Here is a 16,997-nt window from a genome sequence, read left to right on the forward strand (position 1 = left end):
TATATTTTGCTATTCTGCTTACCCACTAAGGTAAGACTGGCTCAGTGGTATCACCACTACTTTACAGTGGGGCTCTGTACAAGACTACTATCAGTAGATATTATAAATTACCTGGCGGTTTTTAATCGTACTACAGCAGATCTTCCGGTCTTCATGTCTTTTCAAGTTGACATTTTTTAAGTTTTAAAAAGTTACACAGCCAGAATATTGTTTACAAATTGCACCATCCTAGAGTCAGTATTCAGACTATAACGTCTGTCAAATCATGAGGGCAAGTGTTATTTCACATCGGATATTTTCTCTGCTCTCAAAAGAGACCTTTCAGCTTTTGATGGATGGTATCATCTGCCTTTCCGGTGCCGGTCATTTCTGAGCCCTTGTAGCACAAACCGTGATTTCTACACTCTGAACCATAAGAGACTTATGTAGGATCGCCTGGGTTAACACATGGTGCGTTCGGTTAGGAGGGGGCATTTATTTTTGGCCCTGTGCACGTGACAACACGCCTAATGAGATAGCAGTGTTTTGCCCGGGAGGGCCGGCTACGGCTTGTCTATAAAAGCCCCCATGCGGTAAGAAGCCGTGAGTAGTGTGGCAATAACAGTTGTGGAGATAGCACGGGCTGGTGGAAACGCTGTCTTGCAAGCAGAGCCAGCCGTTTCTGAGAGTAAAAATCGTTCTGAAGATTTATACTAGGGATATTAACGGTAAGTGTGCTTTGCAATTCTTATAGCAAAATGTATTACTGGTATACACTATACAGTCATGAGTATACAGTATATAAATTATATACATATCATAGATGGTATATTTTTGTTTTATTTGCAATCGTATTTTCGACCATATATAGCTGAAATCCTTTGCTTTATCATATATCCTATTTTACGTTTAAACAACCAATGATGTTGAAATAGATTTTTTCATGGTGCAAATTCTCAGTTTCGAACCAGCTTTAGTTTCTGTAAATATGCACATGTGTATTTTCAATTCCAACTAATATAATCACGATTTGTACTAACATAGTATGGTATCAAGCTGTTACAGCAACATAAAACATTATAGCTGACATGCGCTTTGCCAAATATGTTATGACAGAGCATTTCTTTTCTGCTTGAACCATAAGATTGTTGCAAAAATACGTGTGCCGAACGTCAAAGCATCAGTTGTGGTCTGGCAGCCCAGATAAAAAGAGAATCTCCGAGGGAAATTGGGCGGACGCCAGGCCATGGATTGTACAAACAGTGGCTTTTATTTGACATTCCGGACGTCAACAGTTAGGTCTGCATTAGGGAGGCACTTAGTGAAATCCTTAGTGTGTGTTTTGGGCATGGGACTGACGTGTTTGGGTTGGATAGTGCCATAGCAAGGTCAGAGTTACTCCACGTAGAGGCTACTAGGCTTGCTTGTTTTCGATGTCTTTCTAGCTGGTGAACAAAATAAAAATCTGACAAAATAGAAAGTCCGGTAAAAGCAAAATAAGAGTCGTTCAAAACAAGAAAAAACCTAACCTCTGCTTGGATAGTAAGGTCTGGGATTCTCACTGAACCTAGCGCCACATTCTACACGGCTGAACAAGAATCTTACGCTATTCTATCACGTTTACTACGCTATTTGTACGCATAAGCATACATATCAAAACTTTGCCTTTGGGATAAAATCTGTGTATCTTCTTTCATTCAGTCGAATTTGAAGCTAAGTAGTAATTCCTTGTTATTTGATAACAACTATAGTTCTTTTCTATTTATTAATTAACAGTATACGTTTAGGCATATCGAGCGTATCACACGATGTATCGTTGCTTTGAATCGTAAAACATCTAAATATGCCTTACATAATCAAATATGCAGCATACGCTATTTAAAGGCATGTTTTTGTTTGTTTATGGGTTGGGACTTAGCATTGAGAGGAAGTGAATTTTCCCTTTTTAGTCGTGCGACATTTTCTGTAAGGTCATACGGATCTAGTTTCAAGGTCGACTGTCCCTGGGGAGGGCATATCTTGTCAAAATTATGCAAATTTGGTCAGGGTATCACTTATCAACTCCAAATAGGTGAAAATTGTGTTTCTCTTGAAGCAAGCAGTCACTATTCATCACTTAACTACAGTAGTAACGTTTATTTTCACACTAATGCGCAAAACGTAATTGTACAAAGATGTGTGCATCTATGACACTACTGACGAATATTTCAATCAATGATTCGTTCTTAATGTACTCATGACACGATTTCTGCAATGCCCCGAAACATAGTACTATTTTACAAAAGGAAAATTATAGGGTAGGCAGTACTTTGAAGAAGAAGAGTGGTATAGAATATGGATTTTTAATAGAATTACATTGTCTGGTCCGGCCATTGATTTCATTTCAGGAAGAATTTGCTGCAGGCTGCAAACCTGTCTGGGGTTCCCAGAGGCCTTTGCCTTATTAGGTTGACACGAATTTGCTTTCAAGGCTACAGATCACTGATATGTTATACCCTGATACTCCAGTAGCCAATTGTCACATGGACTTTATTTCATGGATTCCTGACCTCCAAGCAGATGTGAGTACTCACTCTTAGTGCTTTGATAAACATGTATGAGCATGTTCACGGATCCAACTGCTCATTTGCAGGTCCAATATAAAGGTCTCTGACTTGTAAACAGTTTTTGTCTCGACCATGTTTTGTATATGTCAAGAATATGGCCTTCGTCATCCCTGTTCCCATAACAATGTCCAGACATGTTCTGTTTGTTTATCAGGGGCCTTCATCTTTGACCTGCGCATACGCAGTTGGATCTTTGAACAAGCTTATTTGACGTCAGTCACAGAAACGTTGCCGAATCCTACAACTTATAACCAAATCCTATAATAAAGCCCAAGATAACCAAATCCAAGCTAGTAAAGCCCAATACTTTAAAAATGGAGATAAAGATGTATAAGTTCACTTCAACTGCAAGTTCACTAATGCTCCACTGGCACTGCCCCAAGCAATCACTCGTGCCCACTTACCAATGAACGACCTTTTTCGTCAATCCTTACTTTATCTTGAAATGTATCTTAACTTGCTAATTGGATTGCTGCTCCAGCCCGACATCGATCTCGTCCTCTTTTATGATACAAAAGTTAACTTTTCCTAACTAGAATTCTACCAATAGTCCGATTCTCAGATACCTTACTTCATTAACTCTCGCACCGATAAGGTCTCGCGAGACTTGAGCCGAAAAGTCTCGAGAGAGTTCGAGCAAGATTTGCACAAAAACGAGATCTTTGTTCAAACGAAGGTCACCAATTTGGCTTTTCATCTAATCAAATCTTTTGCTATCAACTGAAGGTCTTGCCCTTGTCCATCATTTCCTAGTTAATTTCGTTTGCTGAGATTTTGCTAGCGATGGTGTGCAGCGCACGTGTACGTATGTACGCACGACGCATACTATTGAACAATCACAAACTTTAACTTAACACAATTTCAAAGAATGTCATGGTTGAGTTCAACGAATGCCATGAAAGCTTTTCGCTTGAACAGTCAGACTGATTGGTTTAAAAGCTAAAAGGCCAGAGACATGTCTCCCGAATTCATTGAAAGACGCAGTTTACATTTCGATGTGCGTACAGTGTCTTGCGATGTACGCATATATATAAGACTGCCTTCTCAGTCGATCTGTAAACGTCATACGACCAAAGCCCTTAGATACCTTTAGTATGCGTAAGTTGAGCTGAGTCCACGATGGAATCTGATATTCGTTGTGCTTTTAGATACTTCATCACTTGACTGAAATACTGATTTGATTAACCAGGACGTATGAAAGTATGCACCAATGACCATTCAACTAGCCGAAGGGCTAGCCCTCATAACGTAACGTAACAAACCACATTTGTACATAAAGACTACAAGCTGCAAAATCCGGGCGGATTTATTTGATCCACTCACACCGGTATGAACACCAACTCTTCCATAAGTGCCTAGGGATCGTTAACGTGTTCGTGGTGTGACTCTCCTCAAATACGAGACCTCCGTTCTATCCGAGAGATGTCCTTAGTCACATTTAGGTACTCATTTTTACCTGAGTGAAGGGAGAATATTGGTGTAATGTGTCAAAAGTAACCTGCCTCCAGGTTCAACAACCCTTAACATGAGGACACGACACTTGTAAGTTCAAAGGTCTTGCTGTATCTTTGCCTTACATGTAGACAAATGCATTTGGCACATACAGTGGGACACACATGGCTCTGATAGGGCGGTGCACTGGTTAGTGTTTTCCCCACACCTCAGTCCATTTGAGGTTGAACTCCATGGGGAATCTAAATCTGGGTCAACTTTGTTTCCTTAAAGCACAAGATGAAAGCCTGCAGACTCTGAGGAAAATTGCTATTTTCAGTCTGTGATTTATAGTGAAAGGATTGGTGCGGTTACACGCCACACTCACATAAAACATCTGATAGCTACGAATAGAAATACAAAACATCATGTGTAGCTATGCCCAAACACAAGGTATTGATTCGGCATCAGTGGAACAACTGCAGCAACAGAGGGCATGACCATGCTATGAGGTGCTGCCAGGTAAAAGCTAGAGGTTATATTGAAACCGACAGCTTCATTTTCACCGTAGTATAACAATCACCATGTAGCTCCTCGTCATACACCGTAGGCAAGACTTATATCATTAGTTATCTAACAGGTTGAGGTAGTATGCTTGATATTACACTTTAAGAGTTCAGATATGTGTAATCAAATTCGTAAATGAAACTTGAACATTTAGCATGATTTTATTCTAATTTTAACCCTATCCAGACGGGGGGGGGGGCTAAAAGTGCCCGCGCAAACTTTGACGTCGGATAACTGCCGAACGAAGTGTACTAGGACTACGAAACTTGGTGACTTTTCCTAAAATATTGTTAGCAACAATTCTGCGAAAAAAATTTTAGTTTATAATTTTTCGTGTTGCCATGGCAACGGGTTTCTGACAGGCATATTTTACCAAATTTACTAATTTCAGTTTGAATTATGGGATTTCATAGTTTTATTGCTAAACCAAACTTGTTTATCTATATCATTAAGATCCTGTGTAATTTTAAGTTACATTTCTAATTAATTATTCATAATTTATGCTAATTTGATGACGTCATGGGTCAAAATCCAAAATGGCGGACAATGCCATTTTTAACGATAAATACATGTTATTTTTACTCAAATTCCGTCAAAATCTTTTGTTTTCTTACAAAACACAATCATTTGAACCTTTTTAGTCCACTTCCATCGGGTTTTGGGATTATATGTGGAAAAAATCGTATTTTACAAAATTTAAGCTTGTCGATCCAAGATGGCGGACAAATGACGTCATTTTCTGACGTCATATTGGCGTCAGTGTCGTCATTGGCAACAAAAGTTTTGGTAGACATAGAAACCAATACGATAACCTTTATAGTCATCGTTTTTTAAATGCCTTTAAGTATAGCGGAAATTTTATATGTAGACGATTTTAGCCTAAGATATTACATTATGACGTCATAATTACGTCGTATTACGTCATAACGATACCAAACTTACAGAAATATAAAACTTTACTAGTACATCATTCCCTCCAAATTTGGTGATCGTAACTTAAGCCGTTTTGAAATTACGAAGGGGGGGTCAGAAGAGCCCCCCCGGTCCCAGGTATCCAAAAAAAGCCCGGTCTGGATAGGGTTAATAAAAGAAATTTAAAAACTTTTAAGCATTTTAAGAAACCACAACTAAAAATGAACCTTAACAACATCTTTACGAACAGATTAAAGATCATTTCTACGGCCACGTATCTTTACTTCTACGAGCTACAAACGAAAGCACCGTGATATAGAACAAATCCCTCGTATGATCTCTTATTTTTGTGGCGTCTGATGATTATCTCACCGTCAGTCGAAAGTTAAACACAAAGACAATACTATCAGAACTATCAGAATGCCTGAGACTTTGAACATATTACACGTTTGTTGTGCACAGTGTTGCGATTCAATTTTCAGTTGAACGATGCAGCCGGTCGGTTGTTTCGACGACAATGGCGTGATACTACAAAGACGGCCATTTAGGAAAGCCGTAAAAAATTGCTATTAGGAACGTCATACAGATAAAAGCAACTATCACGTACAGAAATATCCCCAGGAAAAAGCAGCGATAAAGTGTTCGCACATAACGCGATGTCCCAGGGAGGCGTATTAAGCAGATAGACATCGAGGTTCTTGGTGTTTCCAACGAGCAACGTGAGGTAACGTTAGGCCACAGCAAGTCAATGTTGTGGATGGCAATTATTACTCTGCAGACTCCAAATCTAATGCGATAGGACGTAAAATGATGCATATGGGTAAAAAACAAGCTGCCTAAATGTTCAGAATAGACGCCATAAACTTGGCTATCTCACTCGTGTCACTTCTACAGCTACACTCATGGCTGCCACACTAGTGTCACTTCTACAGCTGCACTCATGGATACCAACAGACCAGTTCTACTACTACACTCATGACAACTACACTCATGGTTACCACATACACCAGCTGGTGTCAATCCTAGAACTACACTCATGGCTACCTCACTAGTTTCACTTCTACGGCTACACTCATGGATACCAACAGACTAGTTCTACTTGACAACTACACTCATGACAACCACACTTATGGTTACCACATACACCAGCTGGTGTCAATCCTAGAACTACACTCATGGCTACCTCACTAGTTTCACTTCTACAGCTACACTCATGGATACCAACAGACTAGTTCTACTTGACAACTACACTCATGACAACTACACTCATGGTTACCACATACACTCACATTGGCTACCTCATTAGTTTCACTTCTACAAGAACGATTAAGGCTACCACACGACATATTTTCTGTATTTTCCTGTCACATTGACTATCTAAACAAAGCGTTTTGTTTTCAAAATCTATGGATAATCATCGCACACGCTGATCGATGTCATCCATAAACTTTGCTTGTTGTGGCCTAAGATAATAAAACTCTCATGATGAATGCGCAGCTTCCCGGGAGCACGACTTTCCCCTCGCTTGATCTTGTCTGTAAGAGATGACGAACGATAATGGCCATCTCGCCTGCCATCGTAAGTCCAGTCTATATATCTGTCTTTTTCATCTTCTAAATCCTCAGGACATTCCAAGGACGATGTATCCCTGAACTCAATTTAGTAACTTAGGACAGAGAGAAGTAAGCTTGTCCCACGGCCTTTTCGAGAGCCAGTTGGTTGGTATCATCTAATGAGGTAGAGCCAGTCTCTCTCCTTCCACCACATTTCATCCCCGACTGAAGTCAGGTACCCAGAGAAAAGTAGTGTAGAGTTCCCTTCCTAAGGGCACAAGATCGGTAGCATGGCAGGATTGGAACTCAGGATACATAGGGCGCACTGGGTCTGGGCCAAATACCCACGGAGTTGTATGTACACCATTGCTTCCTCTAAAACTTTGCACTTAGACCTCGTTTTTAAAACCTGCCGTGTTGTGTTCGTTGATAGGTTTTTGTATTGATTTTCAACCAGCGTTATTTTACAAAAGACAGGAAACTGTTAGGGGCTCTTCCTACTCTTGTCCATCTTTAGGACCTGCGTCTACACATCAAAGCAAGGCATGACAATCGTATCCGCTGTGGCATCAGAAGGTTTCACATGAGCCCACGCGATACATCTAGCTTACGGCAAAATGTCAACATTTGCGGAGGATTTGTGAAAGGATCCTTTGAAAGTGCTCCGAATGGTCGTCAATGGTGGCTTGACTACAATAGAACGAAGATTTCCTCTCAGCCACTGAGACGTGATTAAAAGAAACGAAGCGTAGTTGTATGAAAGCGCAGCCTGAGGGAGATTACGGTAGATGAAAAGGTAGGATAGATACAATGCAATGTGCATAATGGATGGATGTAGCTTAATATCTAACTGATACATGATAATCCTGGTGTTGTGCTCTATCACCCCCTTCCCTTCCATCTCAACGATAATTTGACCTTTTAGCGTCCTTCAAACTTTGGCAATACCTGGCACGAATAGCGTGCAATGTGTACATACCCAACTAGTTCTATGTCTCTACCACGCATCGTCTGGTCACCCTGATATATAAGATATTGTTACCGGGGGACGATATGGACTTCCGACGACATTTGACCCATTGCTGACTCACACGTCGATAAAGCCACGTGTCCACAGTGATTCGGTCGGAGAACTAAATAAGTTATAATAGGGATTTCCAGTGAGTCAAATTTCTTATTTGGATAGCACTCTAAGGTACTTAATCTAATAATGAATTGGTCCCGTGCCTATTGTTAATCTCTGGAATGCATGTATAGATTGAAATGTAATCAAACTTCCAAACAGTTTCATTACTATACCGCTAACTAGTAGTCATCCCGCCAAAATCTTGCTTCAAGTTTTATCACACGAGTGAAGAAATGTATCTTCTTTATGCTTTCCACGAAATCTAGTCAGTCAATAGCAGGTGTTTGACGGATTTGCCGGTCTAGCTTCACGACATTTGATTAACCTGCATGGATGTTACGGGCAATGTGCTGAAAACCCATCTAAATCCCACCCTAAAACTCATTTAAAAACAGGACATTGATTTACTAGCTACATTTTCGTGCACATACCCTATTGATTCGCAGAGTAACGTATACCGTGTGGAAGTTTGCCTAAAAGTCCCAATGGACGGACACAGCTATTTCGTTAACTCAGGAACTCAGTGTACTTCCTTTATAAGACTAAAGGTGCACTCTCACTGCACTTGCGTCAAGCTTGCGTCACTGTGAGGTTCGTTCACTGCGTCACTGTTTTGTTCTTTTCTCCATTTTTTTATAATTTAGATATTGCGTAATTCGTAAAAGTATGACTTAGAAGACGACAAAATACACAAAAGTAAGAAATTTTACTATTCATCTCTGAATTTCGTTGAGTATCGTTCAAACCCCGCGGTGAAAAAAGCTTGACGCAAGTGCAGTGAGAGTGCACCTTTAGTACAGTTCCAAGCTAATACAGGAATATTCCGACGCCTCTTTGAGCAGGCAGTCGAGTCTTTGACTTAGTAGATTACGTGCCTGCAAAAAGGAATAGACAGAACGACTGTTTCACGACTTTTCAGCCTTTGGAGAGACTAGTACTGTTAAGCGGTGCCGATAGATCCTCATGTCGCCTAGTAGTCTACATGGTTAAGCTGACCAAAAGCATTACCTCGGGTATGGGAATCCGGGTCTTAAGCAAATGTATCTTTGGTGTGTACCACAGGGTATGGTGATGGGCCCCACAGAGATTAGTGTAATAATGTTGCAACGTTGATTACTGAGTTTTATTTCTGTCACCTGTAAAATGTTGGTTAAAGTCACGGAATACCTAGTTGAAGAACTATTTTGTATTCCTCTAATGTGTGACAGAACTATTTCAGTGCTGAGCAGTTACTGTTATTCTGACTAGTTCACTGCGTCTTTCCTCGGACCGATTGTCAAAGATAGACAGCACGTTACTTCCCATAGCTACAGTCCGTGTTATTTCACAGCGCATCACTAAGTCATTATGCGAGATTCGAACATGTATGCATTAACGTCTCCTGTAGTCACTTGTAACAGTCTTATTGTAGCCATTCATCTGGGAAATCCTAAGAGACATTTTCAGATCACCCTTCGCTTTAGGTTAGTCTCATGGTCGACCATTGACATCGCCATTGCACCGGGCCATGGCCTTGTCAGAAGCCTCACAATTTAGCGGTCATTATCGGGATCTGTAGGGGCGTCTAAGCGCACATTCTTCTGGGAAGGTGGCAGAATCTTTGAATGATTTTGATGTCTTTTAACGGGCAGCTTGAAATGGGTGCACTTAGTCTCGCTTCAAGCTTTCTGCTCACGTACGTATCCATCCACAAGCGTGCTTACTCTGTAGATACAAATCAATGCCTTCAATGAAAAAAAAAGGTTTCTTGACATTTTCTCGGAGGCAACGCACGCTGAACTACGTAAAAAGTGCACCTGATAAAACGCATCACTGCATCTGACAAACAGTTTTGAAATTAACAGTCGCTGTACCTCCACGGGTGAAAAATAGTACCTAATATCGAACGTTACGCCTCATGGCGTATCTGACACTCTACATAGACGATATTAGGGGAGGGTAACCTTCGTACGTCCATCAAATGGCCATCCCGTGAAGCTAGCCTGAGTTACACAATCTCCCAGTGTCGGAGGACTGCCGGACCTCCTCCTGACCGCACACCTTTAAATTAAGAGAAGCATTGCCTTGCCTGTTGTCACCAATAGTGATCCATGATTCTTGAAGTTAAATAGCCTGGGTACCATCTTCCGTAGTGACTACTGGCTCTATATTGCATTTTAAAGTATGTCGAGCAAGCGTTTGCTTCGGAGGATGGCACTCAGACTACAAAATCCATCCAATAGGACCGCAAGATTAGCTGTAACTATGAGAAACAGTCATCAGAAACTCCAACACCATGTTAACTGACAGACATTAGTCTGGCAATATACGATTGGCCCATGTTAGGACATATGCATTAATCAACAGGATTTAGTATTTCATGCTTTTCCATAAGTAGAGGTAGTCACTCGCGATTTAGGCGTCTGACCATTGGAAGCGCTACTAAAAGATTGATCAAGCTACATGAAGCCAACATGACCTTTTCAAAGAAAATCAGCCTCACAAGGGAGATGTATCAGTCCGGCATTAGTTCACTTGAGCTGTCGTCCTCTGACATTATCCCACAGCCCACATGCTCATTTGGCCAATCTTTCTGGATGACTGACGGCAGTAGTGGGCAGAGAGGTTGACCTTTGCGTAGAGATCTTGCTGCTCGAATGAACATAACTTTAGCAGAGATTACTGGTTGTACACAACGATTGATAATTTTGAAATGGCACGAAGCCTTCTTCACGTGTCCTGAACGTCGGACGTGTAACGACAAAGGTGCCCGGCAATCGGTATCAGCCCTCGTCACTGCTAATGGATGGTCAATGAGGTCGGGTGTAGATGGCCTTTATAACTCCTCTTATACATCCTGTTGAGTGTCAGAAATTCTGATTTCGTCCAAACTCGTTTAAAAATCTTTAGTTTGGCGATTACCACCACAGATGTTGTATGATACGGAGATATGATTTTTGTGGTTTTATAGACAAATTGAAAGTGGTATGATATTTGCGAGTACAAAGGAAATGGTCTGAATCTTAAAAATGTAGTTGAATGTCAAAACGGTTTTATAGTCCTGCGAAAGGTAAACACGTCCTTTCTTGTCTGTCTATTGGCTGAACAACAGTAAAATACTTCAAGAGACGCACTGGCGCAAAAATAGTTGAACAATTCGTGTGCATGACCCGGACGTTGTTGACATCCAAACCTCTGGAACAAGAGGTCTAGACTTGGAATCCAAAACTCCCTCACTCGCATGCAATAGGGAATGGTGCGTCCCAAATACATTAGAACATGGCTCATTGAAGATTTGCAAAATAGCTCTGGGGATTCAAACGCTACATTAAACACTGCAGTACATTAACATCTGTTTTTTCTTCTTACGTGTAGTTAACGAATGGCGCCTTTTGTGAACTCAATTTATTTACAAAACGCTTGAATCATGAAAACGTTGTAGAGGGGTTTTCCAACATATTCTCCTCATATTAGCTATAAGAAATGGCGCTGGTACAACATCTGTGTCATAAGAAAATGATTTTGGATCGTAGCTGTTACCAGTATCCTGATGCATTTCATGAATTCAGTTTCGTATTTTTAAAAAGTAAATTTGTATGACTTTTTTTACTGAAATATAGATTGAAAAATAATAATCCCTACCTACCAACCCTACTTTTTTCAGGGCCGTGATAGGAAACGCAATGTAAGTTTTCCCAGGCCTAATGAAGTTCCATAACGTCAATGATTCGCACTGCCGTTGACTTCAATATTCTTTGTATAACCATGTCCTAATCTTGCTCAATTCGTGGATCAAATTATTTAGATTGTATCCTTTAGACATGAACTTAATGAGAACGTCCTTCATCGATGGTTGATGACATACATGCCGAAATGATTGATTAATACGACAGGAATCTCCTATTCATCATTGATTGGTGGATGCTAATTGAAGAGGTCGTCTCTTCACCGTGGGGTTCCGACTAAACCTAATCAGCACAGACGGCAACCGGTCGATGATGAGTGGTGAAGATGACAAAGTGGAATTAGGTGTCATCTCCTAAGTATGTGCAACGTGTTAAACTTTAATCAGTTCTATCTAACTTTGTTACGGATGGTTTAATTTCATTAGGTTGACAAAGACAACTATAGCAGATTGCAAGCTTACGAACATGGCAACTGAGATAAAACCCTTTGAATTAGTACTGTTTTTGACTCCCTGTAAGGGGCATAAGCTCTCGGTGTGCTAGTTTCTTTGGGACGGATTCGCATTTATTTGATTGACATTGGTGATTAGAAAGATGTCCGCAAAGGTCAGAGTTGCCGGAGTTGCAGGAAGTACAGGTCAAAGGTAGTAGAACTAGCCACTAATCAGATACGACATTCCAAGAGGCTACTAATTTACAGGACGGTTTGGTTTTTGGTCCGTCTGTCTGTGTTTTTGCAATCACATATTATACATATGCTAGTTTTGTCTACAAGCCATATAATCTAGTCTCATGTGTGTATCTTCAGTTTACCCTGCAAAACGTGACGGCTTGTATCACGTATCAAAGCCAATCTCATCAGTAGAACTACTTTCAAGAGTAATGCACTCTATCACTGAAGAGAGGCAGGCTAACCATGGCTTTTATAAGTATAGTCGTGTAATCTTGTCCTGTATATCTTTAGTTTACACATTCAAAACATGATGGCATCACATATCAAAGCTAATCTCATCAACAGAAGTACGTAAGGTGTAATACTTTCTATCCCTGGAAGAGGAGCTCTCTAGAAGCCTAGCGATATCTTTAAAGCAAAGTCGATACTGGATGGTTGTACTCTTGATACCAGCGTCTTATCTTCCCCTTGATGGATACGAATCACTTGAGGTGCACCGAAAAGGTTAATGTTGTATCATTCCTAGTTCCTATGGCTTTGAAGCCAAGTCGTGTAATTTATCTTCAGTATCTTTAGATATTGAATTCTCATACGATGGTAGCATTTTATATTCTGCTTGATTGATAAAAATTACCTAGGAGGCACAGAGAGAGGTTTTACTATGCTGCTCTTCAGGAAAGTATGATTGTGATTCAACTTATTCAACTGCAGAATTATCAGACGTATATATCGTCAGGCAAAAGAATTTTTTCGACTCTATCACCAGTGTAGTAGCAAATGAATGTAGCCAGTCTCATGAACAAAGAATGCATTAATACCGCTTCTTGTCTTGAAACACGATAGGTAGTAACAGCTGTACCTGTACATTTTGGGCTTACTATTTAGCTACATTATCTTCAGGTAAGACTTTAAAAGCGATTCTTGGCAGAAATCAACCTTGCTACTAATCATTATAAGTATGGGATTGGCCCAGTATAGTAAGTTTTAGTGCGTGCAGATGTACATGGCTTAGTTTATTCCATCTACCTGTAAAATTTAGTATCAGATATCATTGTGAAAAGGCTTTTCTCCGTTATGCTATCTCTCGAGTTGACCGGGCTTGTGATCGTACATCTCTTACGTAAGAGTTAAATTCTCGTTTCTAGAGTCACAAATAAAAGCCCGGGATTCTCAATTCTCATCAAAACAGCATCTCATCATAGTCTGTCACTTATACCCCCCTCACATTAGGCACGATTCGATCGGACGACGAGTCTGCGAGCTCTACATTACGAGGAGGCATGACCCTGATGCCGACGAAGAAATTGCAGAGTTCCCTCTTCGTTGGCATCAGGGTCATGCCTCCTCGTAAATTAGAGCTCACAGACTCGTCGTCCGATCGAATCGCGCCTAATGTGAGGGGGGGGGGGTATAAGGAAACCAGTCATCGCATCCTCCAACAGGCAGTTCTTAGTCTGACAATAATTGGTCCATGTTAGCACATATGTATGAATCAACAGGGTTAATTAGGATATGAGTAGACTCATTCTTAACAGACATCTTTCGCACTGCAGTCATCCATACAGTAAGATATCTGTAGCCGCATTGTTCTTGTTTAAGAACCTTAAACAGCTTGCCAAATCTGTTTCGTTGCGTACAACTTCTTCAGTGACAGGAATAGTATGTTACCAAGTCTTCTTACTTAGAGATGTTGGCCTTTTTGCTATGACTTTGACTTTATTCTGATCCACTTTTAGCTATTACAACATCATTGCTTCTGTGGACCTAACTAGGGACTAGGGATGGGACTAAGTAAAAGTTAACTTAAGGACCCAACCGGTGTGGGGGTGCTAGAGACGTGGGTTATTTGGGAGATGGTCGTGCACAACGCGGGTAAGTGAAATCAGCACCAAGGACAGTACCATCTCCTACCTTGAGAATCTCTCGAAAGCTACCGTAATCCTTCATGCATATGTCAAATCCACATCTTAACCAAAAGAATATTTGAAAATCTTGACATAAATATAAACAAAAGGGGCTCCATTGATTTCTTACAGTGGTAATTCAATTTGGGGAAAAAAGACGCAAATCAAATTATGCGAGCTTGAGCTCATTTGCAAGGATTTGCTGTGCCAATGTCTTTGTTTAGTTTTTGTGCAAATGGAAAAGGTGTATTGGCTGGATTTGTAAATTGAAAGGGTCAATGGATAAACTAATCTATCTTTCAACTAAGCTAAGCTATGACCACTATGTTTAGTTGAAAGTTACATACGTTTGAGTCACCTAGCAGCTTGTTTCGGTATTGCAGGTGCATCTTTGTTATCATCATACTAAATTGTTTTCCCATTAACTATCTTTCTCACAACGGTGCATCCCTTATCGTCGCGAATGCTTGCCCTTGTGCTAGATGGGAAATAATTTGTCATGCCAATAATATCCATGAACAGTCCACTAGACTAGGCCATGGGATACCATCGTACATTTGATTGGTAGCGTATGTGGTATTATCACCCCAAGCGGTCATTTCGCACCCGGAGCTCTCCCATTTGTTATTGACGAGCAACAGCAACTCTACACGAGATGGATGGGCCAAAACTATTTATCGGACAGGCCTGGATTGTAATCCCAAAATCAATACCAATCCCCTTGTTAGGATGGCCTTGATCGATATCAGGGCAGGGAAGATCTCACCTAATGTCTCTGAACAAGGCCCCAATAGATCCTGCATAGATAACTAGTCATTTGTTCTCCGGGCACAGTTTTCTATTAAGGTAGGCATGTATATTCCTCTAGGCTTTTCCTGAAGCTAAATAAAGATCTGGAGGTGCTTTGGTGTCTTGTGAAGAGAGGCGTATATATTCCGTTAGGTTACGCTAAATAGCATCACCCAAGCAACTGGATATACTCTTGGACATGATTTTCCAAACATAGGGCAGCAAGTTTTAAAGTGTTTTTTTTTTATGGCGAGTCTTTCTGTTGTGTTGGAACAAAGTTTAAAAAATTTCACTAGGTTTTGATGTTGTTTCAGTATCAGGATATATCATTACAGTTAGAGGTTACATGCGGTCTCCCAGTTAGTAACTGATTAGAACTAGGGACTCATCTGCGAGGCTGCTACCAGTTGAGACTTACGCTTAAAGATTCCAAACTGTGCTATTTGTAAAAGTGTTACAAATAGCATGTCTTATATATTTGTACTTACAGCAACGTTTCGTTAAAAACTCCTTCCAACGTTACGTTAAAACCTCCTACTTTTGAATGTTATGCGGAAATTTTCGAGAAACTTGAATGCTTTCCTTGAGTGTCATCGACACGAAAACGACGTTACGGACCAATAGAGTGAACGTTCTGGCGACTAATTATATATTGGACGACTGCTTCCCACGATTGGCAGTAGTTGTAAACGTGCTTTGGTGTGGGAGATCACATGTTATATAGTAGTGCTTCGTTGATGGATCCAGACATACTGCTATCACGGTCAGAGATCTAGTAGGCAACACATTGACTTCCTTGACATCAAGGTGGGATTACGCTCACATAATAGTGTGCCTTTCATGGATATTTTGTTATCTCACATATCCTTACGTTAAACATGTGCTCAGTTACATTTATCTGACTTAACGCCGCCTCTCACTCTATAAATATACCCACCACGTGTTTGTATATGTATCGTATGTAATCAGTTGCATATTTTTCTTAAATTAGATTAACGTCATCTGTGCAATACATATATGTCAGTCTGTTCATCTGTATACATAATATCTATCGATCGTCTACAACTCTGTAATATACATATGTTTGTCTGTTGCTCTCTGTTTTATTATTTTTATTGTATATACCGCTCAGAACTTTTCGATAATAGTTACGCCAACGCCAAAGTGGATATCTGTTATTCTGAAACAGTGTACGACATATACGTAAATGCCGGAGGGAAGCTTTTAAGACCTATATATTTCAGACCATATTTGTTATATGACGGGGTACTGGACCAGTAGTATAAGTAAGGTAGTGGGCGTGAGATTTCCTGACATGAAAGTGGAATATTATTGGATTTCCCGTACTAATGGTATTGCTAACATTAGACAGGAGTGGTACTACGTAAAGCGGGCAAACTTTACAACCATATGGACCATGTATAACAGAACAAGATGCATTCAGACGGTTTCTGTTACTGTAAATGGGGAAATGTTCGCGGGCATTTAATTCGCGATAGGGACAAACATGGCGTGTCGAAGCTGTCATTCGGGGTTCACTGTATGATGGGAAATGTTCGCGGTAACGGCCAAGACGTCGCTACGAAAAAAAATTAAGCCAGCGTGAAAAAAATCCCCTTCTGCAGTATTACCATTTCAGACTCTTTTTGTCTGAGAACCATCCAACCATAACAAACTGTACATTGACATGAAACAGGTACAGTGCTTTACTCAGTCAACAAGCCTTTGCAGCACACTATATGCACAAAATCCCATTTAACTGTAAACAAGCTTCTTAGAGAAAACAGATATT

At 40.4% G+C, this 16,997-nt stretch overlaps 1 protein-coding gene across 3 annotated transcripts in view; it reads left to right on the plus strand.

Moving 5' to 3' along the window:
* Positions 1-486: 486 nt before the first annotated feature.
* LOC118411293 (ras-related protein Rap-2c-like) overlaps positions 487-16,997 on the plus strand; it is a 35,454-nt gene continuing 18,943 nt past the window's right edge. Inside the window, exon 1 of one of the 3 annotated variants that reach the window (XM_035813473.1) lies at positions 487-707. The gene's annotated coding sequence lies outside the window, so the exon portion shown is untranslated. The remainder of the gene's footprint in view (positions 708-16,997) is intronic. The other 2 variants (XM_035813475.1, XM_035813476.1) reach the window with 2 other exon arrangements.

The sequence above is a fragment of the Branchiostoma floridae genome, chromosome 3 (genome assembly GCF_000003815.2).
Source record: "Branchiostoma floridae strain S238N-H82 chromosome 3, Bfl_VNyyK, whole genome shotgun sequence".
NCBI lineage: Eukaryota > Metazoa > Chordata > Leptocardii > Amphioxiformes > Branchiostomatidae > Branchiostoma > Branchiostoma floridae.